This window comes from Phaethon aethereus (assembly GCF_964289735.1).
Source record: "Phaethon aethereus genome assembly, chromosome: 2".
Lineage (NCBI taxonomy): Eukaryota > Metazoa > Chordata > Aves > Phaethontiformes > Phaethontidae > Phaethon > Phaethon aethereus.
This window is the reverse complement of record NC_138582.1, coordinates 93466751-93479750: the sequence shown is the minus strand read 5'-3', so window position 1 is coordinate 93479750 and position 13000 is coordinate 93466751. Positions and strand designations below refer to the sequence as shown.

At 46.8% G+C, this 13000-nt stretch overlaps 1 pseudogene across 1 annotated transcript; it reads right to left on the bottom strand.

Annotated features, from left to right (window-relative positions):
- Window positions 1-1267: 1267 nt before the first annotated feature.
- LOC309402591 (leukocyte elastase inhibitor-like) lies at window positions 1268-11110 on the bottom strand (annotated as a pseudogene). The gene is made up of 9 exons: window positions 11048-11110; window positions 6498-6726; window positions 5448-5629; window positions 5124-5186; window positions 4565-4697; window positions 3333-3440; window positions 2902-3007; window positions 2189-2356; window positions 1268-1660 (listed from the first exon to the last, which is right to left on the bottom strand). The product of its transcript is annotated as a leukocyte elastase inhibitor-like (transcript).
- Between the last annotated feature and the right edge of the window lie 1890 nt (window positions 11111-13000).

Below are 13000 nucleotides of genomic sequence, written 5' to 3'. Positions count from 1 at the left end.
TTGCTATGAAGAAAGTTAACTCCATCCCAGTCACACTCAGTGCACCCTAGCACAGATATGAAATAAGGATCTGATTTGGAGGATAACTGCTACAGTTTCACAGGACTACTATAGCTAAAATGACTTCTAAGCTATAGTTCGTTGTTATGAATGGATCAGGCTTTGGGAAAATCATGTGCACTCATGGCATGCAATGTGTCAGACCATGTGTCTACACATGATGCTTGCAGCAGGAGAGAAAAAAGGGAAGAAAGCCATATTCAGCTTTCCCCAGAAGATGACACAAGAGCATGGCATAGCTGAGGACAAAGGAGGTGCAGCCAACTTTTTTTGGTGAGATAACATGTCACTGCAGGGTTTTTGGGTTCCCCCTGAAACCTGCCCAGGCTTTGTCAGACAGACAGCTGGCATCACTGTGAAGGTCTTTGTGGCTTGGACTTGCACAGCAGGGAAATGGGACTGCTCTGGCGCCCTTAGGAACCCCTTACAGCACGACGCTGGTGAGCCTGCACTCCCTCAGGAGATGCTGCATTACACTGCAGAGGCTCACTGCCGACTCACAGCCAGGCAAAGACCATAACACCCCAGAGCCCACCAGAAAGGAGCAGGACTTCTCTCCCCTGTGCTGAATGGGAAGACTAGCTGCCTCTGCCCAGGGGTAACTTTTGTGTCTCTACTGCTATGGGAAGGGCTCTTGTCACTTCAGAGGCCCTTCCTGGAGGGGAGGGCTGGAGAGGGTACCTGAGGAGAAGAATGAGGGACAAATGCAGCTACATATCTCTACACCCAGCATCCGTGTGGAGCTGCACTCAGGACATGAACACAACCTGTGGGTTGGGCTTGGGACCTGGTGGCTGGGGAGGAAGGTCTGCAACATCTTCTGGAGGCTGGCCCTACCACCAGCCTCACCATACAGCTGAAGAGGGGAGGCATCATTTTGGGATGGCTCATTTCTACAGCACTTCACCCAGCTGTTTTGATAACCTGACTCCAATGAGAGTTTTCATGGCTAAGAATGAAATAAGAATGAAATAAGCTCCATTAGCTTTGTTCTCTGATGTGAGAAGAGCTCTAAAACGGGAAAGGCCCATTCTAATTTTTTCCAGTAGTCTTGCCAAAGCAGCTTGGTGTTTTTTCTTGGGATCAAGATTATGGATATCAGGAAATGCCGGTGACACTTGACAGCAGCATGTTGTTTATGCCTGACTCCTTTCTACCACAGCATTGTGCTCCCTTTGGGAAGAAAGAAGTGGAGCCTGCTCTACCCTTAGGGAGAACAACATCAGCCAAAGAGGAGAATGTTCTGGCTCAAATTGTGTTTGATCAAGAAGAGGAACGGGTGGTCATCTCTGAACTCGTAAGGAATGTAGAGGCACAACAGTATTATAGTCACCCATGTAGCAGCAGCTGCCTCAGTGCCTTCTTCATTAAATTCCACAAAGGACTTGTGAAGGGCCTTGGAGAGTGTCTCTTCACAGCACAAAGAAATCAGCTTGTTCAAGGATGAAGGTATCCCTCATCCCCAGAGTCTGCAGTACTGGTATGAGCTCACAGGTCTCCTCCATTCTGAACCGGGGCAAGTACGCCGTGATTTTTTACAGGTACACATTCTCCATGTTGTCCATTCTGCTAATTTCTCATAGGCGACAGCACTCTCTAGCTGCGAGGACAAAACACAGGGAATCACAGTCATGAGAAACTAGATCAAAATGCTCACAGCAACATTTTCCTTCAAGGAAAGGCCTGGTTTTCATGACAGGCAGAACCTGTGCCCTACAGCTACCGAGTGTGAAATCAGGCAAATTCAGATCCAGCCTTCACAGAGGGGTCCTTCTCATTTGTTCACATTTTCACCAGAGACCAATATGGCATCATGTCTTGATCCTTTTGCAAGGAAGAAGTAAGTTCCCTTTGCTAGTGCTACATTTTGTCCACTGAAATAGGCATTAACTCCCTTGGAAATGCTACAAAGCATTGCTTTCGAGTAGGTTTTCTCAGTCTTTCTCTGCTCTTCTGAAGCAACCTATATGCCCATTAATCTCTCTCATCTTGACACAGGCAACAGCCTGTGGAAAGCCAGATAAAACCCATAAATATAAGAGAAACAAGGTTGGCCTGCATGGCTGCAAAGCATCTTGTTTAAGTACTGGATGGACAGGTAGATTTCTCCTCCTAGGAGAAGAGTTACCGGTTCAAGGCCAGTAGACTCACCACAGATGGATTCTGGAAGAAGAATGAACGTGCTGAGCTCTTCTCCAGTGTACAGAAGCTCCAGCTCTGTCACTTGCTCTTCTTGTCTCCTGGCTAATTTATATTTTCCTGCCTGACACATCATCAGTACATTCCTGTACTCTCTCTAAAATACAGAAAGTCAATCAATAGTCAGAAAAAAACAGGAAAAATAAAGCAGATAATAAAGCCTGTGGAATCAACCTGCTTGAAATGTCTTGTTAATTTTCCATGAACACTCCTTAAATCACTGTATGTTTTTGCTGAGGGTATTGGCAGAGGCTTGAGCTCTGTGAAAGCCATAACAGTCACTCTAAGGGCTTCTTGTCCTCTGCACTGTAGTTTGTGCTGCTCCTCTAACTCTTTCCTAAAGAATAATGCCAACTTCCACTACAGTGCCTGGGAAATGCTGACGTGCCCTCAGAAAGGTCTCCTCTATAACTTAGCCTCTCCAAGGAGGTACCAAAGCTTGCCTTCACATGATCTCTGTCATGAAGGCATTTGGGAAGAGGATGCTGCTTTCCCACTTCACAGTGTGAAGGCTCTTGGCTTGGAGAAATTGGGCCCCCACACCTGGGGTGGGCAGAGACTTGCACTGCAGACAGCAGAGCGCAGGTTGCCAGGACTTTCCCCACTTTCCCCTGCTCCCCACAGCTCCTGTCCCAAGTGTACCTCGTTCAGCCTAAAAGGCTTTGCCCTTTGAAGTGCATGGCGTTGACCAGAGCTAGCGCCGTTGTGCAATCAACAGAGCCAGGAGGTAACAGATCTTTAATTTTCCCTTTAAAACAACAAACAAAGGTGAATTATGCTTTCATTTTGACCATTGACTGAGGATGATCCCATTACTTCCTCATGTGGAAGAATTGTCTGTTTGCAGCAAGAATTGATCTGCAGCTTTAGCAGAGTCAAAGCTCCCACGAGCTCAGGGCCATCTTATGCCCCAAGCTGCTTTTACAGTAGCCACAAACAAAACTAATCACTCCATAGTATTTCTGAATGTTGCCACACTCAGGAAAAGGAAGAAACTCAGACACCAGGTATGGACTTCTCACACGGTCCTGATGCACACTCCCAACGTAGCCAAGTGCAGGCCTTGTCCTTACCACCGGTTTGTTTTTCCACTGAGGAATTCATCTTCTCTCTGGACTCTTCAGCAGCATTAATAAAGTCCACTGCTTCCAGCTCTGCATGGTACAAGGCCCTTGTGGATTCTAATTATTGATGCAAAAGAGGGAAGAGAGGTGGCTGCAATGATGGTAATTGGGGAGCCACTTGATCACAGGGAAGAATAGGAGTCCAAGAAATGGATGCCCACCTGTAGGTCAAAGCTGCCATGTGGGGCTATTTGTTCCGGTATTAATGTCCTGCATATGCACTGTGACTCTTCAGGAGAGACCTTTTGGACATGGGGAGGAGCCAAGCAACCAGTTCCTGGAACACCTTTCATGTAAGAAAGTCCCAGCTCCACTGTCTTCTAGTCTTGCTGTTCTTTGTGAAAAGGTGTTCTGCTTTTTCACCATGACAAACATTTCAGGAAGACAGCTATCAGGGAGGGCAAGGCACGCCCCACCAGCCTGGCCATCACCCATGGGTGACCCAGGGGAGCATCACTGCTCCCCTGCCCTTGCGGAGCAGCCTCCCCACTGCTGCTTCCTGGCCCTGGTTGCAAGCTGGCCCTCACTTCTCATCCCACCGTGTGTGGAGCCCCATTCACTTCAAAGCGCTGGCAAATGAAAAATAACATGCAAGGACTTCATCTCCCCCATTGTGCACAGCACAAACGGGCAGAAAAACCGCTCTGGGATCAGGCCATTAAAGCCAGGTCTCAATATATACACATGTGTGCAGAGAGGGAGAAACGGGGTGGACTCTTTCCTCAGGAGCCCCCTTTGCAGCCAGGGCAAACTGGATTTTTTGGCTTGTCTGGAACGATGATTTCCGTGGAAATGCTCTGCACTACACTATTTCTCAAAGATACAAATGTGCTGCAGCATTTAAAAAAAAAAAGTAGATGAAGGGTGTTGATTCTACCTATATCAAAGCATGAAGAAACATAATTTTGGTGAAAATTGCTACCCAGGTCTTTCAAAAGTATTTTTATCTCCTCCTCAGCAAATGCAGGCCCTCTTCCCTGACTTTGCAAAGTCCATTTAATCTCATAAGTTACTCTCTTCATACTCTGCTCACTCTGTTTTTCATCCATCTGTGAGAGCTTGCTTTTCTGTCACAATAGCAGCCAATACAGAAACGTGCAGAAACTTTATGTCCTTAGCAGAAGTTCAAAGTGCAGTACAGAAGTTTTTTTAAAACCACCAAACCTGTAAACGATTGTCACTTACCTAAAGGAACTGAAAAGTCACTTCTCCAGAGAGCCTATTGGCAATGCTGAGGGAACATGTGGCACCAGCTTTGCCAAGGGCAGATAGAAGTTCCTGGAACTGAGAATGGGCTCCTCTGGCTTCTTCACACCGTAAGCAGCATGTAGAAGCTTGCTTTAGCAAGACACTCTCCCCTGGAGCTCCACCCGTGTGCCCTCAGGCTAAAATCATAGTCACTCTCTCCAAATGCACTTGTGGGGCCAAGGAGCATGCAAAGATCCACAAACACATGTCTGGGCTTCCTGACCATCCAAAAGCACCAGGTCGCACACTTGTCTCCCTCCTCTTCTGTCAACTCTACCTTGAAAAAGGATCATCCTGATTAAATCTGGCAACACTTTACGCAACAAAGCAACAGGGTTTCTTCTGCATGTGCACACAGATGAGAACCGGGCTGAACTCTTCTCTTACTGTGCTTTTGGATGAAGTGCTGCCATTTAGCAGGTAAGACCTCCTCGCCCTGCTTTGCTTCATGCTACAATTCAATGTTATCACACAGTCCGGATACTATCTCACCTTTCCAGTGTTGCTCTTGGTTCCTGGAGTTGGTGTGCTCAGCACCTCGTGAATGTGAAGCACTTGCAATATAAATGCAATGTAAATCTGTGTAAATAGATTAATGAAGATACAAAGAACGCATTGAGGTTGCACTGCAGCCTCACGCGCACTGCAAGTCAGATGAGCATATTTGGAAAGGAAAGCTTTGAGACCTGTAGCTGCCACCTCTTTCAGTTTGCTGTTTGTGAAGAGCGTGGCCTGGACTGCCAGAAGGCTCCTGCCTCTATTCCATTTCCAAATGTAAGCCTGTAATATCACTTCCCAGAAAAAGGGAAAGTCCACCTTTTCCATCTCTTCGGCTATGTTGCCTTCAGCACCCAACTGAACTTTGCTCAGGACAGCTGAGATGCTCAGCAGGGAGAAGGTGTTTTAATTTCTTTTTACTTTGTTTAGCTCTTTGAAGAAGCTCAGGCAGAACTTGACGTTTGCTGCACTGAGGGAGCCCATCGTGGCATGGCCAAGACCTACAACAGGACAACTCTGTAGTCCGTCTCACAAACATTGCCATGGTCAGAGCACACAGTGCTGGAAGAGTTGGAAAGACAGAGCCTTTCTCAGCAAGCAGCACCCCAAGCACCGACTCGCTCCTGGGAGCAGGTTTCAGACCACGCTTAGCACTTCGTAGCAAAGTGCACTCCACACCCTGACCCAATAACCACCTCTGGGCAAATCACCCCTTTAGTCATACTCTTGCTCTTCCCCAGTCTGCTCCAGCTAGCTCCACACTCACTTTCACAGCCTCAGGTTTTTTCCTAAAGGCTGTACACTGTGTAAATACAGTCACGTAGTCCACACCCTGTTTTTCTTGCAAGAACGGCTACATGGTTTAGAAGCATTGGTCAACCTCCAGACACTGCGCTTCACTGAAGTATGTTGTCTAAAAACTTTTTTTGTTTGTATATTGTGTAAAACATGAAACACATTGTATTAAAACAACCAACAGAGAGACCAGCGAATTGGATTGCCAAGTCATAGCCAAACAAATATGTGGAAAGGCCTTCCTCTGCCTCCTGAATTTGGGGTAGCAAGTTCCCACATGTCCCAGCACTTCTAAGATAACTGCCTTGCCATTTATCTCCTTTTGCCTTTTAAGGGTATTACCAAATTCCCTCTTGCTGTTGAGTGAGCTTGTTCACTTGAGCAAAGAATTTGGCTACAAACTTCCTACATCCTGGGATTATTGTCACGTCCATGAAATGTGGAAATCAGCCCTGTGGGCAGAAACACCGCAGCGTGCCTTTGTGCATGGCTGCAATGCACTTTTGCTCCCCTCCAGCTTCTGTTTCCAGTACTACCGGCTACCCTGAGGAAAGCTAAAACTGAGAAAGTTACCTTCTCCTGGGAAGAGCTGATATCTGTCTTCACTGATGGAGGGCAGTGTCCTGTCCCATCTTAAATCTAAACCATCCACTGTGTAGTCTGGCTCCCTGCCCAGTTTATTTCTGACGAAGGTGCTTGCCCGGGGGAACCAAGGGCCAACAGACAGAGTACCAAGAGAATGGCTTTTCACGTCCCGCAGCAAAGTGGGAGACACAGTCCAGTCTCTTCTGTTTTTCACTCTCTGAAACAAGTAGTGAAAGAAAGAAATACGGGTTTTTTCCCCTCCCAGAGAGGAGGCACCCTGTTGGTGCTGCTGCATCTCATTAGATCGCTGTGCTAAATCATCTGAAAGATGTGACAAGCATCTGCAGACAGCATACAGTAACAGCAAGAGGGAAACAGAAACAAAACAGAAAATAAGAGTCTGATGAGCAGCGTTCAGAGAAGCCCCTCTCCCTGAAGTACCTATGTGCGTCTGATAACCCCTGTCTCGCGGGGAGCTCTGGTAGTCCTGCAGCAGGTGATAGAGCTGGGCCTATAACCACAGCATGTTATTTCTTCTTTAACCCAGGCCTTGCCAGGGAGGTGCAATGATGCAGCTTCTCTGCTTGAGGGCTACCCTTAGCTGGCGCTGCCTCCGTACGGGCACTTTGTCTGTCTCGGGGGTCCCAGCACGTTTTTCTTCCTGTGTTAGCAAGAGCCGGAGAGCAGAGGGAGCGCGTGGTGGCCTTCAGCAGCACACCCCAACCTGAGTTTTGAGCATCTCCTGGACTGTGGGTCGGGAGGTGGCAGGCCTAACCAGGTGCTCCATGACCTGGTCCAGAGGGCAGAAGGAGTCCCAGTTACGCAGCTTTGGGAACAGATCCTGGTAGCAGGATGCTCCCATATGGAGAGAATTTTAGGGAACAGGCTTTGTCCACTGACCTCATGCAGGAAAAGGGCAAGAGGAGGTGTAGCAAAGGCACCATGGCCCCACTTAGGAGAGCTCAGTATGGCCAGCACTGCTGGTCACGTCCAGGGAAGAGCACTGAGCTGGAGCAGCTCCTTCACTCAGACTGGTGCTCCTTGCCCCTCCAAGGCTGGATGTGGGTTTTCCCTTAGACACTGCAGTCGGAGCACTTTCAGCTGAGGTGCTCAGCTCTGAATATTTGCTGCTGTACTCCAGCTATGGATCTGGTGTCCTAACCCCTAGGTTTAGCCCAAATGTTTCAGAAGAACTGTGTGGGGAGCTGGAGGCATAGGTGGTTTTGCCTTTGGGCTTGAAATGCGCATGGGGCTCACGAGGCTTTTGTCAAGCTCCACGGTCACCCGTCGGTCTGCATCTCTGCACAAAGCAACAAGCACAAAAGGCAGCGAGGCAGAGTTGCTCCTGTCTAGGGGCACAGGAGGTACGCCAAAGGCCCTGGGGCATGTCTTCCGGGATCCTTCATACTCACCACCCTTCGTGAACAAGGAAAAGGGCACTGCCCTGCCAAAGCACTTACCCGCCTTTTGACCCCGGGGGCTGTTCTGCTTCAGGAGCAGCAGTCAGCCTTCTGCAGTCTTCTCCCCCGCCCCGGCCCGGTGTCTCGAGGCTGGCTGGGGGCTGAGCGCTGTGCTTATTCTAGGCCGGCAGGCACCGTGCTCAGCACTGCTCCAGGCAGAGTGTCGCGTTTCTGGCAGAAGACCAGGGGCTGACTCCATTGAGCAAAATGCAGCGAAGCCCCCGTATAGGTATCACACGACGACTGCATTAATAGAATCTGAAAATATGTTTTGGGGGACTTTCCCCGACTCGCGCAACTCCGGATTGAGAAGGCCTTTCCCCCCAGCGGTTGCCTCTCTGCCGCCTGGCGAGGTAATTTCTTACTCGGCAGGAGGCCGAGGGCTGTGGAAAAAGGCAGGACCGGCCATCGCCGAGCCGTGCTTTGGGGCTGCCGTGTGCTGACAGGTTGCGTGGGGAGAAGCGATGGGCGGCGGAAGACGCTCGGAACAGGGGCTGGCGGAGGCGTGAGCGGGGGCAGAGCTGGCACCGCGAAGCTGCAGGCTGCAGCGAGAGCTGTGCCGAAAGCTGGCTGCCCCGCAAGGTGTCGCGCAAGGAAAGACGACGTCCGCCAGGATAATGCAACAGAGGTCCTTCAGCAGTGCTTCTCCAGCGCCTTTAAAACTGTCAGTAAGCGTGTGGAAAAGCTGGACCCTGCTTCCAAACTGTACCAGTCAAGTGAGGGCGTAACGCGAAACAAGGTCGCAGCTGTGTGGGTGGCGGTGCCCTTACGCAAACGCAGTGACACGCCACCCCATCATGGAGAAGGCGTAAGTTCATGCCCAAGGAGTCAGACGAAAAAGCTGCACAGTAGCACCCTCTGAAGACCCGAAAGGATGCTCGCAACTGAAATGCTTTGTTCATTATTTTCTTTTCTAGGCAGATACTAAGAGAGTGAGGAAAAGCTCATGCTAACAGGAAGATGTAGGGCAAAATATCACTATTGTTCATACACTCACCCAGGTATAGATACTTGTTTTCTGTTAAAGTGATACTGGATTAAAACAATAGTAGTCCTAGGAGCTGGAAACCATGAGACTGGAAATCAGAACTCCTCTACTAGGTGTCCTAGTTACCAGTCCTTGAGCTCTCCCCTTGTATCATGCAGTTGCATTCATTCAGGCAAGGGCACAACTTCAAAAGGAAGGTTTTGAAGCCTTTTTGAAGTCGCCCAGCCCATGCTAAAATCTACTGCCAGATAGTGCTTGGTGCATTCTCCTGGGAGACGCAGGCGAGGGTGTGGGACACCCCGAACGCAGGCCCTTCACCTCCTGAGCCACATGAATTTCTCCACCACAGGCATTATGTACCGTTTTCACTTAAAAAAAATGAAGTCGCTTTAATGGCATTTTCAGGGAACCCTATTTGAAATAGCTTGCGCAAGGTCTGCTTTGAACGCATTCGCTAGATGTTCTCCGGGGACTTGCGCCTCATTCCACCTTATTCCTGGATTTCAGCATGGGCAAAGCACCTCATTGCTCACACTGAGGCAGTTCAGAGCAAGGAAAGAAAAGTGCTAGCTGCTAGAGAATTTACAGAAGGTGAAAATATAATGCCTACAAATTTTGGATACTTCCCGCACGCATAGGAAAAGGGATTTTTCTTTCAGATGGCTTTTTGGATGTACATGCGTAAAGCCAGCCTACATTCTGTTTGAGAGTGCCACATCATATTTTAATGTTGCTTCTCCTTTCTGAAGCCATCTATAACTCTGTGCATTAAACATGTTATTCACTGATTCTCCATTACATATACACAGAAAAATACAGTCAGGAAGTGTGACTTCTGAATCTGGTTTTCATAAAGCCTATTAATACTTTGATGTAGTACCCGCTAGAAGTGATTACAATTCCGTATAGAAAAGGAGCGTACTTTACCAAGAAAATAAAATCAAGGATTTACTAAGAGACAATTTTTTAATAAACATGGAAATTGAAAGTCTAGATTATCCCACTGCCGTTACTGTGTGACTGACGGTACAGCTGGAGTAGAATAGCACCTTGCATAGTACCGAAGGCATGACACTACTTACATTACCATCAGTCAAGGCCAGCCTTTGATGTGTGGTAATTTTATATTGTATCGAATATTACATTCTTATAATTAAGATTATAACTGAATAAAAGTTAACCTATTTATATTGATAATAAAATAATGTAATAAATTATGTACAATTTATATTGGATATCATACCATGGTTGAACCTTGAATTTGAGTCCTGATAATCTGTATATAATAAGACCTTATGCAGGTCTTAACCAGAAGATGCTAACTAGTGGCACTACCATCCAGCTATCCTTCAGTCAGATTGCATATTTCCTCCCTTGCTGCCCTGTTCAAGAGGAACAAGCCCCAGTATCATCTGAATATAGACAGACGCTACTGTACGTTTACCCTGCTAAGTTGACTGGGCTAACAAAATAAAATACGGTATAACATGGAAGTTAAAAAAAAAGAAGTATATTCAAAGCAATACTTCTGGATGATTTCTGAAACCATCAAGAAAGTGAGCTAGCACTTCCATATGTGTGTTGGAAGTGTGGGACAGATGGTCCATGAGAAAGGTGATGGAAAGTTGATGAATACTGGAAGCGAGTCTGGAAACCAGAAGTTTTGCAATGTGTCAGACAGAAAAGGGGCACAATTTTTTTTTTTTGTAAGCTTGGGGAAATAAGAATATTTGTAAGAAACCAGTGACAGAATTGTTTCTAAACATCATTTGATTACTGTTAGCATTTTTATTAATGATACTGCTGTGTTCGGCCTTAAGATCAGAAGGAATTACTATACTTATCTGAACTTCTGTCTAAAATAGATTAGTCTCTAGCGGTCCATAACACCAAGGCCAAAACCAAAAATGTCTGAGCACCATATTCTGAGACTTCCACAGGACAACTTAGGAAATAACAGGTTCGATAAATCCTGCAAAGTAGCCTCTCTTGAAGTTTACCAGTTGAATCTTTTCTGGTTTATTTTTTAGTCTTTGTGGTAAAACTTTGGCCAAGAGTCAAATCAGCATTTCATCTTTCTGCAGTAGTACCTCTGGAGGTCTTGACTCCTCTGGAAATGTAAGCATGTCGTCTTTGTTAGATTTGAAATACATGTTGAATTGGTTTCTAAAGTTTAATTCTCCTTGATGATAAGTGAACAATACAAATAGTTTTGTACGGGGTAGGCATTTCACTTTACTGCTCATAAGGTACTGACTGATTTTGTGACTTGAAGGGTCAAATTGTGGCGCTTCCCTCAGTTGATACCAGGGAAGAATTGAGTACCTAATTCAGTGAGATGATGACCACCATGTGACAAGAGCATCCACAGCTGCTAATGAATCCTCTAAGAAGGGCTGTGGTCCCAAACCTTGGAGAAGAAAGCTGAAATGATGTGCAACCTGGATGCACCATGCCAAGTTTCAATAGGAGAGGCAGAGACTCACTGTGTAAATTCCTACTGCCACCACTTGCGTCGCACCGAGGGGAAACTGCATGTAAAATCAGCTCAGACTGAACGCAAACATTAAAAGTGATACTGTGAAAGTGAAATTTGCAACATGGATCATATTTCTAAATCTAGTCGCAAGCCATGAGTACTGAAAAGTAGCATTTCTTCGCCTTATAGCTTAAAAGCTATGTATTTTGCCAATAACCATTATTCCAATCAATCACAGTCGAGTTTCTCCCACTTCCAGTTCCAGGAGGGAGTGGGAGAACCAGGCAGATCCTGCACAGTTCAGTAAGTATAACATGGGATATTAAAGTCAGCAGAATTTGAGATTTTAAAAGGTACCTGTACGTTTTGGGTCTAAGACACAATATCTTATAACTCTTCTGGTTTTTACTGACTCAGATATTTTGTGGTACAACGTCGTTACTATAAACTAATTTGACCATCTGTAAAGTAGTAACCAACCAGAGCTGAGCGGGGTTAGCCAAATTCAGCTAACCAGTGTGCAAGAAACAGAACCATAGAATGGGGTTTGGGTTGAGGGCGACCTTTAAAGAACACCTAGTCCAACTCCAGAGGCCCAGGGCAGGGCAGAAAACGCATCTGAACCTTGCCATGTGCAAAGGGGATGCCTGCTCCCCTGGCGAGCTGCTCGCCGTGGGGAGAGAAGACGCATTGGACCTTGTTTGCACGGATGGGGATTGGGAGAGAGAGGCATTCCCTTCGGCAGAGTTTGCGCTGAAAAAAAATGTAAAAAATCCTATCTATCTTGCATAGACGTTAATTTTTTTCCTTCATGACATTAGTCTTATTTTCATAGTCCATGAGATTGTGGCAGTAGTAAAAGTGCTGCCCTGGTGTGTCCCAGAAATGGCCCAGTCGCATCTCTTACATCGCACGGGGCTCACCACGCATCTTCACAGCTCTGGTGGCACAGGAACGGCCCAGCTTAGCTGAACAGAGACTTTTATTGCAAACCTCCCCCTCTATTTCTTTCACTTTCAGGACTAAGCTCCTTTCTTCACTGGTAGCAAATGCAGATCCATCCCCCTGCTGACCCACAGTGTCGTCAGAAACTCCTGTTTTAACTCAAGGGTGCCAAAAAAGGCTGTGCTGGGGGTTGGAGACTGTATACTCATTTCTGAGAGAAGACAGGAAAAAAGGGAAGGATTTTTTTCCCCTGTGGCATTTGCCACTTCATCACAGGAATCTCCATCCCTGCATTTTCAGAAGTATTGCTGATTTTTGAGGTTGCAGTGCTCAGAACTTCCCCAGGGAATGTAAACACTGTATGATGATAGCTTTGGGTATGAAAAACTTCCTCTAACAGGCAAACTGGGCTGCCAGCCTCCAGAAGAGGAACATGGACACAGCCTGGAGAACTACTGCTGCAGCGGTACTGCACATTCAGATTAGACAGTCAAGAGTAGTTTGTCTATTATTTGACTCTTTTATTGTCCTGCTCCTGTCTGTTCTTGCTCAATTACGATTCACTCTTATTTCCTAGGCTTTCTTGGCCAAAGAGCCCCAGGTAACTTACAGTGCGTAA